The following is a 16,149-nucleotide window of genomic DNA, read 5'->3' on the forward strand; positions in this document are numbered from 1 at the left end:
TTTTTTTTTTTTTTTTTTCCATTTCCATTTTTTGTGCGCAAATTTGTATGATATTTCATCCAGTTGTACTGAAATAATTAAAAAGTTATATTTTGCGATAAAAAGCATACCATGTTTGTTTGTTATTTATAAACACTGTACAATTGTTTAGGCTATGTTTGTGACGGTGTATTGTAAAAATTCAGTTTTTCATTATTTTTCTATTTATTAAAATAACCAATGTATGAATCACGAACAGATGTAAAAAAAATTGATCAATTAAAAAAAAAAAAAATTACGATTTACGTTTTTTCATGCTACGGGCTCATCAATTAATATAAGATGGAGATAAAAAAAAAATAAAAAAATTTATAGTCCACGTATACTACAGATAAGACATCTGAGGGCGCATTTTTGACTCTTTGGTGAATTCTAATGAATGTATTATAATAAGAGCAGCCAAGGGTGGTGTACGTAAGTATATACATAAAGCACAAGATAAAGGGGATATATACTTATAGGTGGGGCAGGTGGCACTCGATGACCCGATCTAAATTATACCCAAGTACCCATATAGATAATACACGCATATACCCACCGACGTGTACACGAAGAGGAAGTGTCACTCCAAAAGCTAGAGTCGTCGGCGCGTAAAAGCAAGAAACGAGCCAGTGGGGGCGGGGGGAGGGGGCAGTAACCGATCTACCCTGACAGGACCGACTTTTTTTTTTTTTTTTTTTTTTGTATAGGAAGATATAGGTAATTTTCTTTTTCCTGCAGTTTTATTTCCCTGTGAAAGCACGGATCTGCCTTTTGCTCGTCACGCGCTCTGTTTGTTTGTTTTTCGTGTATGGGGTTTGACTTGCGACTTGAGCGACCTCGGAATATCATTCATTCGTGATAAAATGAAATATTTAAACAAAGAAGCGAACTATGAATGTTATATGTTGCGGAACAGTCAGTAAAAAAAAAACAAAAAAAAAACCCTGTGTTAATCTTATTCAATTTTTGTTGATTTAATGACGGCTATCGTTAACTGGAATTCCAAAATATATACAAGTTAATACGACAACATTGGGTTATAATATTTTCAAGTTGTGTATATAATGACCACATAGGTATACTTATCGCGGACGTGGCTTGGTTCAGTCAAGCCAGCGCCCGTATGTTGCATATCGTTATGCGTAACATACTTTTGATGCATCGATTTTATAAAGCGTACCTATAGTAATAATAATGACAATAACAACAATAATAATAATAATAATAATAATAATAATAATATTATGAATACTTATTTGTATGAATATATTAAAGTAAAGTATTAAAATAGTAACCAACAAATAATCATCCGAATAAAAACGCTTGGCAACAAAAAATAAATGAATAAATAAAACAACAAATTATTGTCGGTGCTCTCGCGTGCACACATCGTCCATGGCTACCATTAAGTACTCATTTTTTTTCCAAATCGCTTGTCCCTGAGCTCGTTCGGATCTCGTTGAGAAAATACAAGAGTCGTTAAGGTACATCGTCGGTCTCTCTTTCAACTCTCAGCTGCACAGCTTGCCCGAAACATAGTAAAGGTACACCAGAGCTCATCAAAAAAAAAAATAAAAAAAACTAACTTTTTTCAACAATGCATGTACAAAAGAGGATGTTACAAAACGATGAGCTTAAAGGTGAGGACGTTTTACGGAAACCCTTTGGGCCTCGCCTTGAGGGGTAAACATTTACTTTTTTTCCCACAAAGGCAATATATATACACACACAATATCGTATACAATACCGTAAGGATGAGTCTCACATTTTTTCCGAGTATATAAAACACACACTCACACTTGGTATTTGGCAGGTAAGTAAATGAGTAAGTGAATGCTGGTTAATTGAGCGATTATAATACATATATCCCAGCGCGCCCGATTGGAGCTTCGCCGTACATCGAAGGAAGATTAATGGACTCGACGAAACTGAAAGAGAGAGGGGCACGTGGCTCCGCTGCAAGCTGGTTTGTTATTCCGAGTCATCGACAGCCCATGCATGGGATAATCAATTCTTTCGAAGCTATGCCTCTCTCACTTATTTTTCGTTTTATCATTTAATACGAGTTGCCGCGTTAAATAGCGACACGCGTGACCCGGGGCTCGGCTTTTGTGTGCTTGTCAGGAGGTTGTTAGCGCGCCCCTTGTGTATGTTGTATGTTTTTCCCCACGTATGAGCATGCCATGATCGGAGAATTTTTTTCATAAGAATCTCGGCCACGTTGAGTGCCAGCGTATTACACGCGTTGTGTATCAATTTCCTTTTTTTTTTTTTTTTTTTTTTTTTTTTTTTTTTTCTTGCGAGCCGACTACACTGTATTTTGCAGCGCAATACAGCGCTATACATTGATGTACACCCGCGTATTTGCTTATTTCAACGACAATTTCATGATAATTGTCCGTCGAGAGCAATGATCTGCATGCACCGCCTTGCCCGCGTTAAAATTTTTAAGTTTGGCCAAACATGAATTTTTACGCAAGTATGGCCAAGCTTCAAAATTTTACGCGGGTGGTGATACAATTGCGTAGCGACGAAAAAAAAAAAAAACACCCATGCGTGTATACACAGACAGGCCAACCTTATCAGATGGTGATAAAAATCTACTCGTTACACGAGTGTGCGCAACAGCTGACCTCCGAAATAATAATGCAAGACTCGATAAAGACACAGGCGTGCTTGATGTTGTATAAAAAGTATACGTGTTAAACGTGCAGTGTTTCCAATTGCAGCGTCGCGCAATTAGCCGCTGATAATCGACAATTTTGCAGCTTGCGGTGTCGGGCGTTCGGCAAACAGCTGCTTCTGTCATATATATACATATATATATATATATATATCGCTTACCCTTCCATCTTAATAATAATAACTCGCAATTTCGTGCCACTGAGGTAAGTCCTTCTATGATTTTGGCTCCTTTATTTTTTTGACGATTGTCGATGGTTTGAATCAAAATGTATAGGTCTGATGATGATGATCGACAGATCATGTTCAATACAGATATCATAATTCATTTAATTTTATTTTTTTTCCAACACATATACGCACGTTATACGTACACCTACGATGATAAATTATGAACGTGAAAAAACGAGTAAAAAATCCACGAGGATCGTGGAAAAAAAAAAAATAATAATAAAAGGAACTCATCTGAAACAGCAAGCACTAACAACAAAATTAATTCACTATGGCAGAGGTAACCCCCGATGGATCGTCAAATTTCACATGTATTAAGTACACGCGTCTCGATCGTATGTACGTATATACACCGCTAACAAGAATGGATCACCGTGATTTTTCGGGCCAATCAGGTAAATATTTGCAGACGGGAGAAAAAAAAAAAAAAAAGAAAAAAGAAAAAAAAACAGAGAAACTTGCTCGATTCTCGCTGGCGCGTGCGACGCGGCGTGTGCAGTGCACCAATGGCTACGGATGGCAGTCAACAATGAGCAGGCATTTGTCGGGAGGAGATCACGAGATCGGATATAAATTGGTACACATTTTTCTTTTTTTTCTTTTAAGGACTTGATATGGGAGAGAGAGACAGAGAGCGCGAGCTATTAATCTCGCGGTTAGTTTGTTAGCGTGCGCGTAAGACGATAAATATATAAGAAGGGAAAGGGAGAGCCGAAGAAAAAAGGGGGTGTGAATTCTTGGTTGCGCGCGCTCGGTGCTAATTGTTATTTACGAGGAGTTGAAAGAGGGTACATATAAAAACATATGCGGACGCGCGCGCACACACATGACATACACATAATTTCAGCTGTATGGCTTCTTGTGTGTACATAGGGCGTGTAGATAATATATATACCAGCTTTTTATTGAGTGACGTTGATTGAAGCGAAACGAAAAAATCGACTCCACCTCCTCCTCATCGATTATGATTATCGTCGCGCAATCTTTATTGTCTCTCTCTCTCTCTGTGTGTGTGTGTGTGTGTGTGTGTGTGTGTGTTGTTATGCATGTATTTGAAAGCAGTTATGATCCCCCCCCCTCTGTCGCACCCTTAAAGTTGGTTGCATATTACATGGTAATCTACTTGTGAAAAAGCAGATCATGAGAAGGAGGGAGGGGGGGGGAGGAGTACGGTGGTAACCGATGTCATCTATATTATAATATACTATAGCACAGCAGGTGAGGTATGATATTGGGTTACCGTATGTATATTCATTATAAAGTATGCCGCAATGACGGCTGTGCGGAGGGAGGCAAGTGTGGAAAGTACTGAACGAGCTTTTCGCGGACATGATACTCGATACCGATGTCCCCTCGAACATGGCGCGAGACATGACGTATGCATTGCGTATATATATATATATATATATATGTGTGTGTGTGTGTGTGTGTGTGTGTGTGTTGCATTGTTATTATTGCAGTTTTAATTATATTGATTGGTAGTTTTTCTTTTTCTCCATAAGCTGATTCTGCCTGTCCGCAGCTACCGATCAAACATTGGATCGGTTGCATTACACGCGAAGATGATTGTTCCTCCTTTTTTCGCGCCATACAAGGGTCATGTCTTCAAAGATAAATACTTGAGCATTTAAAGGATGCAGCCATGTTTTTTTTTTTTTTTTGTTCCCTCTTTTGACGAAATAGTAATAAAGTTTTCTTCTTTTCTTTCAATTTGTTAAATAACATTATGTATAAATGTTAATTCGGTGATTATAACCACCAGAAAGTTGGACTCGCGAATAAAATGCGGCGATGATAATTATAAATTACCAAAAGTCTTTTCTGCTCCCCTCCCATCCAATCAAAGGCCCACGAGGAAAGTAGAGATAGGAATGATAGTGCGGGGGGTCGGATCTATGTACACGTATATTTTTTTAGCCGCCAGAGGTCCTCTTACTTAAGTTGGTACTCATGCAAAGTCAATGCAGAATTAAGCCTGGCCCTCTGGATGCCTGTAAGTACACGCACGCACACACCTATTCAAATCTAGACTCTGATAGTATAACCTGGACATACTGTATACTTTATAAAAGTGTATGCGCTATAAAAACTTTGCGTAGGTATAATATGCTAATGATGTATTCAAGAGAGGCCCGTGCTGTAGCTTACGTGGACACATACACTTATACAAGTACGTACAGGGAAATAAAGAGAGCTGATATCCTGGCCAGATAAACAAAGCAATTATAGCGAATGAGGGTGGAATATATATATATATAGGTACATGACAACTACGTATACCTCTTTTATTATTGTATACTTGTACATACATCACCCTACTGTCTATACTCGAATTTTGGATCTTATTGATCCCAATAATAATAATAATAATAATAATAATAATAATAATAATAATAATAATAATAATAATAATAATAATAATAATAATAATAATAACAATAACAATAGTAATAATGTTAATAAGTACTTTGCAATTTATCTCTACAAGATATAATTTTATTGGCATTGAACAACGATATGTATTAATTCATCGATATTTGTATATTATAATTACAGGGTAGGTGTAAAAATTTCGTTTTACAAAATATGTAAACGTTTAATTGCAGCGATCGTATGTTTATAATAATTTTTTGTAACCCATCGTCATATATATATATATATATATATATATACTATCCCGAGGGTACCGCACGAGTAATAACAACAACAACAACAACTTTCTTTCGTTTGATACCTACACAAGGCACAATACGTGCATGTGTATACATGTACAGCACATGTACAATGCAGTGAAAATTAAGAACTTTATTAGCGGCTATAATGTCAAGTTAGTATTCTTACATGAACTTTGTTGTTCATCGTAGTATGTTGTACAGTATATTATATTATGTGTATACGTGAGATCGGCGATGGCCACGTGATATAGACATTACCTATTACACACCCTGCGAAGCATCTCTTTCTCTCTCTCCTTTGCAATTTTGCGCCCTTGTCCTTCCCATTGCCACGATTATAATTATGGGTATTTTTTTTACATGTATATATACATACAACCACCATTTTCCTTGTATCTACATTGTACTCGTATACATTCGTGAATAGGTACGTACATTTATTTGTTTACATTTCGTTAGCGTGCCTGTACTATTTGCTCCAATTAAATGCATGTGTTTATACCTCGATATAATAATAATAATTAAGCGATTATCTAATTATCGTATTTGTTTTTCCACAAGCTGCGTATAATGTAAGTAATATATGATGGTTTAACGAGGCACGAATTTCCTTGCAGTTTAAAAACGATGCATATAGACAGACTCGCATATGAAAAAAAAAAAAAAAAAAAAAAGAAAACGATACATAAGATATCGAGCGCAAGCCAAGTCTTTAAGGGCATGAATGATAAAAAGAAAAAAGGAAGGCGGAAACTGAGATTTCCATTCCAGGCAAAAATATAGTCATAATAACAGTGTTGTACTCGGGCAGAGAGAAAGAGAGCGCGAAATGGCCAGCTCAGCGTGACGTCGAGAAAACTAACATAATACATCTTGTTTGTATGTGTAAGTATATGATGTGTGTATCATATCGGCAGTACTTCTCAGAAAAGCGGAAAAGAATGAATTGCTGCCAACGCAACAGTACACAGGCCCACGTTCGTGTATATATATAGTACATGTATACACACATATGTGTGTATGCGTGTATGAGTACTTACGCGGGGGTGAGTGAGAGCGAGGAGGCCTGCAGCTGCTTTACGGCTATGGCTAATCATTTTCAACGTGCACCGTATAATATAGGTTATTCTACATCACGGGGAGAGGCCATTTTCTCCTCCCCTAGATTATCGTCTGAGGCTGTTATACACATGTCCACGATGAGCCGGTGAAAATCGAATCTGTCAGCCGACGATGGTGATACGCCCAATCTACCCCCCTCCCCCAAAAAAAAATAAATTGTACCATATTTCATAATGGACCGTTATTTCAGTATTGATGAGTTATTTCGTCGGTTGATATGGTTACCGATGTATATGTATTATTAATTTAAGATGTGAGATATTTCGTAAATTGATACTCGGTTATTGTGATTTTCGTACGGGACCACGCATGAAAGATGTATCATACAATATAGGTGTATGTTTATACCCAAGAAATAAAAGTGGATCTTTTTATTACTTTCAAATACAGTCAACTGTATAGAGGACAGTCATGTGTAGTATAGAGACCGTCTGATCTGATGTTGAGGTATATGAGGAGGCGCGGAAGAGAAAAGCCGTAGGTGCGTATCATCTTCGACGAGGAATCGATCCAGATTCCATGTGGGATATATATATATATATATATATATACAGCTCGTTTGACTTTTTCAACTTTATAAATTTTTTTTTTTTTTTTCCCCCTTTAAACTTGCTTTTCTGATGACTTGTAGATGAGCCATTTTGTGCACATTACCGTACACAAAAATTTCATGCACATTAAGTATACGAAATGAATGTCCCTGATTAAGTATAGGTACAAATACGTGAGTAACGTCAAACACAATCATATTCAGGCAATGTGAGAATTTTCTTGACTTATATATAATACCCATAGTGGCGTATACACAATTTAACAAACAACATCCTGACCATGCAGGAAAATAAAATATCTTCTTTTTTAGAGTCTATAAAGGGAAAATGCTATTTCCCTATCTCGACGCGTTTCCCACATTTAGTGGCGAAAACAATACCATAGCAGGATATGGGTGATGAACGAATGAACAAAACTTTAATTTTTCAGCGGCAATATTAGATGGCTCGTACTAATAACTCATGTATATTATTGCCACGGATCATGTTAACTTTTGTTACAAGGTAAAGTGGCGTTTGCACTATAAAATATTTTAGTTTATACAACGCATTATCTCTCTCGCTACATCTAACATATAATATCGTTTCATGTGGGCCACCGTTTGAGACGAGAGAACTAAAATATATAAGAATACCAGTTGTTTTATTTGATATATATATATATATATATATATGGAGGCGTAGACACGGACAGACGGACTCTTCGGGGTAAGAGTTATTAGTCGTGCACACTCGGCGAGGAAGCAATCAGTAACTCCGAGGGGGAAAAAAGAGCGAATGAGTGAGCTAAGACCAGGTGGTGCCCACCACATGACGCGTAGAGAGAAAAAGAGGAGCCAGAGGGGGTCGATAGCCTCCCTTACCTGGTGGTGGCTAATTAATTCCCCTCTCTTCGGCCCCTCTTTGTTCCAACGGAAACTATAGCCCACCGACTACATTTTACGGTGTGTATATATACGTATATGTGCTATATGCGCTGTCTGTCTGTGGTACAACAACAATAACCCAACCCCACGCGTGGTTCCGTGTATACATCATCACATGTGTTCTTTGGGTGAATTTATTTTCCTTTTTTACAAAATTTATCTGTTTTTTTTTTTTTTTCTTGATTTTTAAATTAAATCATGTTAATGGTTTGTGACGAAGGAAACGGATGCTCTGCGTAGGCTGTTGTTGTTCGTAATAGTTTGGCAAGGAAGAAGAAAAAAAAAAAAAAAAAAAAAAAAAAAAAAAAAAAAAAAAACACACACATCTTTGCAAGTACTTACAAACAAAGCAAGAGGAAAAATCCATAAGCAGGTCGGGTCACGAGGATCAGGGCCAGTTACAGCAGCCATATGATGTAATAGGTACTTACTTTCGTGTTTCATACAAGTACAGAAAGAAGGATGAGGGGAGCTTTTTCGATACGTACAACCTATACATGGGTATTATACATCTAAGATACCGCGAGCATCACGCACTCTGAGGGCTATAATGCGTGGTGCAGCTGACATGTATGTAAGGGTAGGTATACACATAAAGGAATGCCAACGTTTGTGCGTGTGTGTGTGTGTGTAGGTATCAGTGGGTCAGGAGCGCGAAAGTAAAAAAGGGTAGCCTCCTGATGAGTGGAGTTTATTATAGTTGCGTGGCGCGCATCCGCCCCAGTATTACTCACGGGCAGTGAGTATATAGGTACTCCACATAGAGGTAAGTACCGTGTATTGATGCGTGCAACTATAACCGCTCGCCAATAAGTCGCCAGTCGCCACGCGAGCGCGAGTTTATACACCTATAAATAACTCATATACATGTATGAAGCCGACAATGCACGCATGTACACTGAGAGAAGTGGTGTTAGAAAAAGTGTTACAACTATAAGTAATAAAAATTACTATATTTTATAGGAAAGCTGAGCCATACTCGCCATATTGTGAACATTACTATGGTACATAGTAAAACCAGATTATATTAAAATTTGTTATTTCGACATAGTAATTTTTACTTAACTCAGAAAGAATTTTTGTATTCAAGTAAGAGAAGAAAAATGAATTTTATATATATATATATATATATATATATTGCCCAGTGAATATATATGTATATCAGAAAATTAATATTTATAGATTTAAATGTATAAAAATATGTTTCTCTTATTATACATAAGTAGATATTTATATGTTTTAAAAATATTTTAATTTAGAAAAAGATCTGCAGCGACTGGGATTTGAACCGTCCTTGAGCTTTTGAGTCAGGCTCCGCAACTACTTATAGTATACTAGACCACGGGACATGATGTCCGTGCGAGTGTGAATATAGAGTACACGTGGGAACGTTTACTGTTTATCATACACACAATAAAATTAAAAAATCAAAAGGTTTTCTGTGGACCACGGTATTAACAACGGATAGTTAGTCGATTTAAAATTAATTGTCGGCACGTATCAATTTTTAACCCTGATAAATCAAATGATATGTTTCTCCTAATATTTACATTCGTATAACCTCAAATTTGAAACTCAATAGGCGTATATACCTATATACATCTTACGAAATTACTTTCGAACATATAGTAATTTTTAGTATACTGAATATAGCAATGCAGTGGAATGAGAAATTTTACTATGTCACATAGCAAATTCTACTTTAGAATGTGGTACGTTTTAATACAATTACAATAAAATTTATTATGTCGTGTCACAAAAATTGTACTGTCACAATTTTTACTATGTTATACATAGTAATTTTTATTATGCCGTGAAATAATTTTTCTAGGGCTACTGCATAATAAAAATTACTTAAAATATAATAAAAATTATTTTAAACGTAATAATTTTGCGTCATCAGGTGAGTATAGCTTAGCTTTCCTAAAAATATAGTAATTTTTAGTACAGTTATAATAATTTTTTTAACACTACTTTTCTCAGTGTACATACACATACATCCATGATATTATTTATATAAGTGCTGGTGGTGGTGATTCTCTCCCCGCGCAAAAAATGTTATTTCGCGAAAAGAAAGATGATATGTGTGTATTATGTGCAGTTTAACCCTAAAGTCGATTATTATCTGTACACCGGGTAAACAAATGCAACTAAATTTATATGTATTATGGCTTTGGAAAAATATGTAGGTATATTGGCAAATGGTTAATTTTCACACTACGATTCTTGTTAATTGTGCGTATAATATACGATGTGCGCCACTCGCGTATTCCCCTCCCCCCCTCTCTCTTATTCTCGCGGAAATTCTCCGTTACGGCAACTTTGGAATTGGTTATGAATTGTAAATTAAAAGCGTGTAGCTGCTGTTCTGAGGATAATATTCATTATTCATGGCTCGTGCACTGCGAATAGGTGACGAGTGATGGTTGCGCTTGAGCGCTCGTACGTATATAATTGTGGCCCAGGGCATGCATCTGTTTGTTATGCGTAACAATAACGTTAGAAGAAATTTGGAATCAATGGAGGAAGTAGTAGTGATAAACAAATTTTACAGGGTTCAGATACGAAGCATAAATTAATTAATGTACGATTTAGTTTAAAAAAAAAAATTAATAATAATTGGTACAACATGTGATATCCTTTACTTCATCGGAATCCCATGGAGAGAAAAAATAAAATAAAATCATTATAATAGCCTTTGTATAGCATAATACACCCATTCATAAGCACGGATACGTAAGTAAAGATACAAGAAATAATTATTCACAGTTATAAGTACGATGTAGGTGATGAGTATATAACCACCGACCAATCGCTGATTGCACTCAATTCAACGTGGCAATGATAGGTGACAACGTACAATTCTCTCGTAGTTAAACAAATTAAAATCGCCTCCCGAGGAAAAAAATAAAGATCCGCACGGAAGGAATAAGTAGCGTAAAAGGAAGAGAAGCGATCCTCATTGTATGAGAAAGGGAATATATATACATAATGTACCTACAACGCTGCGCGCTTGTCGAAATAACAGTCAACACACACTAATAAGCGCATAATGGAGGAGCTAAAAGGCAGTCGGAATAACATTAGTATAAGACGCATAATAATACATATATACCTCTGTGTATATAATAAGTGCACACTGCACGCTCGAGGTGCCAGTACGTGGCGTGCGCATACCTATACATCGTACAGGTGGAGGAGGAGCAGCTCATTCGTTTTGGACGATAAAGTAAGTATGTAGAGCGGCAAAGGAATTGGAAAAGAGACTCGAAAAGTTCCGGGATCTAGCATAATAGGAAGAGAGAGAATTGAATTGAATTTTTATTTAAAGAGGCTAAGGACTCAGCGAGACGTACTCTAGTTCCTGTCTAGCCTAAGCAAAGTACAAAAGGTTACAATGTGATTGTTTACATAAGTAATATTTGGGGCTAAGGCGGTGCCCAAATTATAGTAGCGCATCGTATAATGAGGAAAAAAAAGAAAAAAAAATTTTTTTGAAATTAATAAATAACAACAGAGAGAGAGAGAGAGAGAGAGAGAGAGAGAGAGAAACAATAAGTATCATGGACAGTGGTAGGTGCAGGTTGGATTGTTGTCGACGTGTATTGGGATTATGCCTCTACCACGTGACCTCAGTATATATATGACTAATATAGATGCGAAATAACACAGGTCTTATGGGAGGAATCTTATTTTTATTTTTTTTCGCACTTAAAAAGATATTGAGCTTAAAAAGGTTGTTAATTCCATGTTACTGACATAATGAGAGTTACGTAGTTATTTTTTTCCTTTGGTGAATTCGTTCATGAAGATTGAAACAGCGTTTTGAACGTATACGGAGTGCCGTTTAACCCTACTTTGAGCTGTTTGTTTACCTCTGAGCATCAGCAGCAGTGGCGCAGCAGCAGCTGAAACAAACAGCTCAAAGTAGGGTTAAACGGCACTCCGTATACGTTCAAAACGCTGTTTCAACCTTCATGAACGAATTCACCAAAGGAAAAAAATAACTACGTAACTCTCATTATGTCAGTAACATGGAATTAACAACCTTTTTAAGCTCAATATCTTTTTAAGTGCGAAAAAAAATAAAAATAAGATTCCTCCCATAAGATCTGTGTTATTTCGCATCTATATTAGTCATATATATACTGAGGTCACGTGGTAGAGGCATAATCCCAATACCTACTAAAGATATATATATATATATATATATATGTAGGTTGATGGGGGTTGCGCAGGTTCCACATGATAATAATGATGATCCGGCTCTGCTGCTAACACATGCAACATATTGCATCCACTTGTACATAATATTATATTTCTTTCGTTATAGCTGCACGCTAATATTATGCTTCGATAATCGCCCTGATAGCAATCGCGAGCGGCGAGCGCTTCAGAGGAAAAGGAGATTTATATTTCAAATGTAGACGTAAGATGGGTACACAATGCTCTCGAGTATAAGGTAAAAGCACCAGTACGTGAACACTTCCTAAAATTGCACCAGTAGATTGAACAGCTTGAATAAACTATTTTCAATTTAAGTGGATAAAAAAAAAAAATGTTTCTGATATCCTTTGATCGTTCTTTAGATAAAACAAAATTTATATTTCAGTAAGTCTCTATACTCAACGAGAAAAAAATTATTTATTTGTGCAACTTGTATGAGGTGGCTTGTGAGACTGTTCAGGTACTGGTACCATTATGTTTTACCTATACCCAGTACTCGAACACATAAAAATGATTGAAATCACTGTTAATCAATAATAATAGTAAGTCAAGCCAGTCGTTATAGTTTTCATAATGTGTCACCAACGAAATTAGAAAGAAATTTTTCGATTTGGTTATTTGCAATACATAATAAAAATAGAAATCAATAGAAGGCAGCTAACATAACCTCTCTCCCATTTAATTAACATGGGATGTTCAAGTACTCGGTCAAAAATACGTATCGGTACCAATACCTGAACACGCTGTTCATCTACTGGGTCATTGGTAAAAAAACTTTAAAATTAATTTATTAATTGTACACATGACCTAGAAAAACTTTTTTGTTTTTTTTTTAAAGGAAAAAATATAAACTTACTGGCGCAATGACTGTTTTGTTGTTATGCAAATTAGAAATTCAATAAAAATGAGAAAACAAAGACTTTCTGGAAAAAGTGTTCACGTACTGGTGCTTTTACCTTACTTTATAAGTGTGGCTAAGTGAACATGAATCTACAAAGTCTTGGCTTTTTTTCCAGCGCGCAAATAAACAAAAAAAAAGTAGGCATATATATATGGATAACATTATGTCGATATTACTTTTTTGTTTTCCAGGATATAACGTAAAAAATTGTTCGTACACGTAATACGCTGTACATAATATAATATCTGGTCGTTGATCTTTGCTTATACATTATACACGCGACGATGATGTAATTACGTGTACCGCATATTTATAGAAAAAAAAAAATTGCCAGACGATGAATAATTTAATTTGGCAAATAATCCAAGGCGCGACGAATCTCAATTTTTCGCTCGTACATCACCGTGATATCGCTCTCTTTTTCTCGCTGACGTTGATATAATATTCAGAGGCTCGTAATGACTTTTTGGCGATGCAGAACAACCATCGTATTTATAATTTCTCTGAGAGAGGGACATAATTACGGTGGCAGACAATACGATGGCCTCTCTGTGTACGCACTTATACTATGTTGTAACGGGAACATACATGCATACTGTATAAAATACAATGTAGGTAGGTATACATTATTGTACACATGTCCTATGGGTGTTTATACATAGTGCGAGTTGTAAAACGAAATTTCATATTTATAGTCATATATATATATATATATATATATGAGCGCAATCAAATCTTAATTGTATGTATATACGTATATACGCACACTGCGTCAGTCAAAAGGTTGCGTATTAATTCCGGAGCGATTTCCACGCGCCTGCCTGTGCGGGGTATGGAGTTGGGGTATAAGCGCCATCAGAAATGATTAATGAACGCGACGAGAAGGAAGGAGAGGAGGAGATGATCGATTGATCTGATGTTTGTAGATGGAAAATCGAATTAGCCCGGCAAATTGCTTGTAAACACACACACGCGCGAATGTATATATATACACACACGTATTTTTATTTACATAAAAAATGTCGTGTAAAAGGTTGGATTGTATCTTTTTTTTTTTTTTACTATCTTTATCTGTATTCTATAACGCATTAATCAGCGCGTAATTTCTGTGACTGCAGCAAGTACTATGCCTGTCGTGACAAACAAAACAGGTGTTTGGATGAGATATCGAAAATTGACAAAAATGATACTACACAAATATATATATATATATATATATATATATATATATATATATATATATATATATATATATATTCCTACTGTATATATATGCGCATACAGCGTGTTGTCTATGCATACGATATTGAAAAGAAAAAAAAGGATGCAGCCGCAGTCATGGACGCGCGTTGCCATGGAGGTACTACACGAGTGTTTGCAATTTTTGACGATTTGGACGTGTATTTTCGTTATCTGCACACGCACGCGCAAAAGTCAAATTTCGTCATCCACATTGTCAACACGTGACGGTCAAAGTTCGAGCATACGTTCATACATACTTAGTATTGCATAATAATATAGGGTACATACAGTGCAAATGCGCAAGTAGATGTACGAGAAATTTTTTTGACTTTCTCACCCAATGCCCCCTTTTTTCGGGAGGGGGTGGGTTTAAAAAAAATTCCTTAAACGTGAGAAAGCGGACACCCCGGCTGGAGGAGAAAAGAGAGAGGGTTGAGAAGGTGTAACTTATGGAGCAAAGTGCGGCAATGAGAGTTGAAAACGCGGGCTTGAAATCATGTGCACGGCATCTATGCCTATAGGCGGGTTAATTGCCTCTCTGCGCACACACACACAACACAAAAGTAATGGGGAATCGAGTGCGCGCAAAGAGACGAATAAGATCGGCTATCGGTTTCTACAGTTGCAGTTGTACTTATTTCTCTCGGGTCCCTTGCCTCCGGAAAATCAGCGCATCGCGCGGGGCTCTAATTAATCGGGACCCTGAGAGGAGAAGAGTATCGCTAGTAGTATAGTAGTAGCAGTAGTAGGTGGATCCTTTCCTAATAACGGTCGGGACGAGAGAGAGAGAGAGAGAGAAGGTGAAAGGTGGCTCGTGCAAATCGGGGGTGAGGGCGAGTTCTCTCGCGAATAAAAAGAAGAAGCAGCTGTACGTAACTAAAAGTAAGGGAGGGAGAGAGAAAAAAGATCCTCGGCCCGACAATGAATACCTATTAAAGCGGTGTAAACAATGCGGCCACGGATGGCTTTCCTTGCCACTGTTTTCTCTCTCTCTCTCTCGCTTTCGTGATATACGGCACGAGATGTCCGATAGGGCCGTGGACACAGCAGCCAAAGGATCCCAGAGGTAAGTACTGCACTGAGTGCACATGACTCACCGGACTCGACTGCTGTTGTTGCTGCGTGGTGTAGTCTCCTCTTCGCAAGGGAGAGAGAACTTCTACGAGTTTATTTCAAAGAACAGAAGCTTGAAACAAGAGAGAGACCAACATTACATTGTGCCCGTGTATATATTGTATGTCTATGTGCATGTGCACGTGGAAAAGCCCAATAAGGGACGTGGGTGTATATATATATAGTACTTGTGTAACGAGTGGCTTGCGTGTACTGTATAACTTCCATTCCATTTTTCTACATATATATATATATGCCTGCTAGTATTTGGGCGATATTATGGTTAGCCTATAATATAATATTATTATTATGGACGCATACGGGGAATATAATTATACAAGAATGTACATATATAATGCGCCATGCAGGGTGAGATGATGGGTATTGTGGTTTTGGATTTTCCGAGGAGGGATAAGACTTGTGTCAGCCTATAACTCGAGATTTTGTAATTAGTCGAA

The 16,149-nt window shown here is 36.9% G+C and overlaps 1 protein-coding gene across 1 annotated transcript in view; it reads right to left on the reverse strand.

Moving 5' to 3' along the window:
- The window catches only part of ss (aryl hydrocarbon receptor spineless), a 67,089-nt gene that overhangs the window by 16,730 nt on the left and 34,210 nt on the right, over window positions 1-16,149 (reverse strand). The window lies entirely within an intron of this gene.

The sequence above is a fragment of the Copidosoma floridanum genome, unplaced genomic scaffold (genome assembly GCF_036245765.1).
Source record: "Copidosoma floridanum isolate Cflo_tuat_1 unplaced genomic scaffold, Cflo_Japanese_pri ptg000025l, whole genome shotgun sequence".
NCBI lineage: Eukaryota > Metazoa > Arthropoda > Insecta > Hymenoptera > Encyrtidae > Copidosoma > Copidosoma floridanum.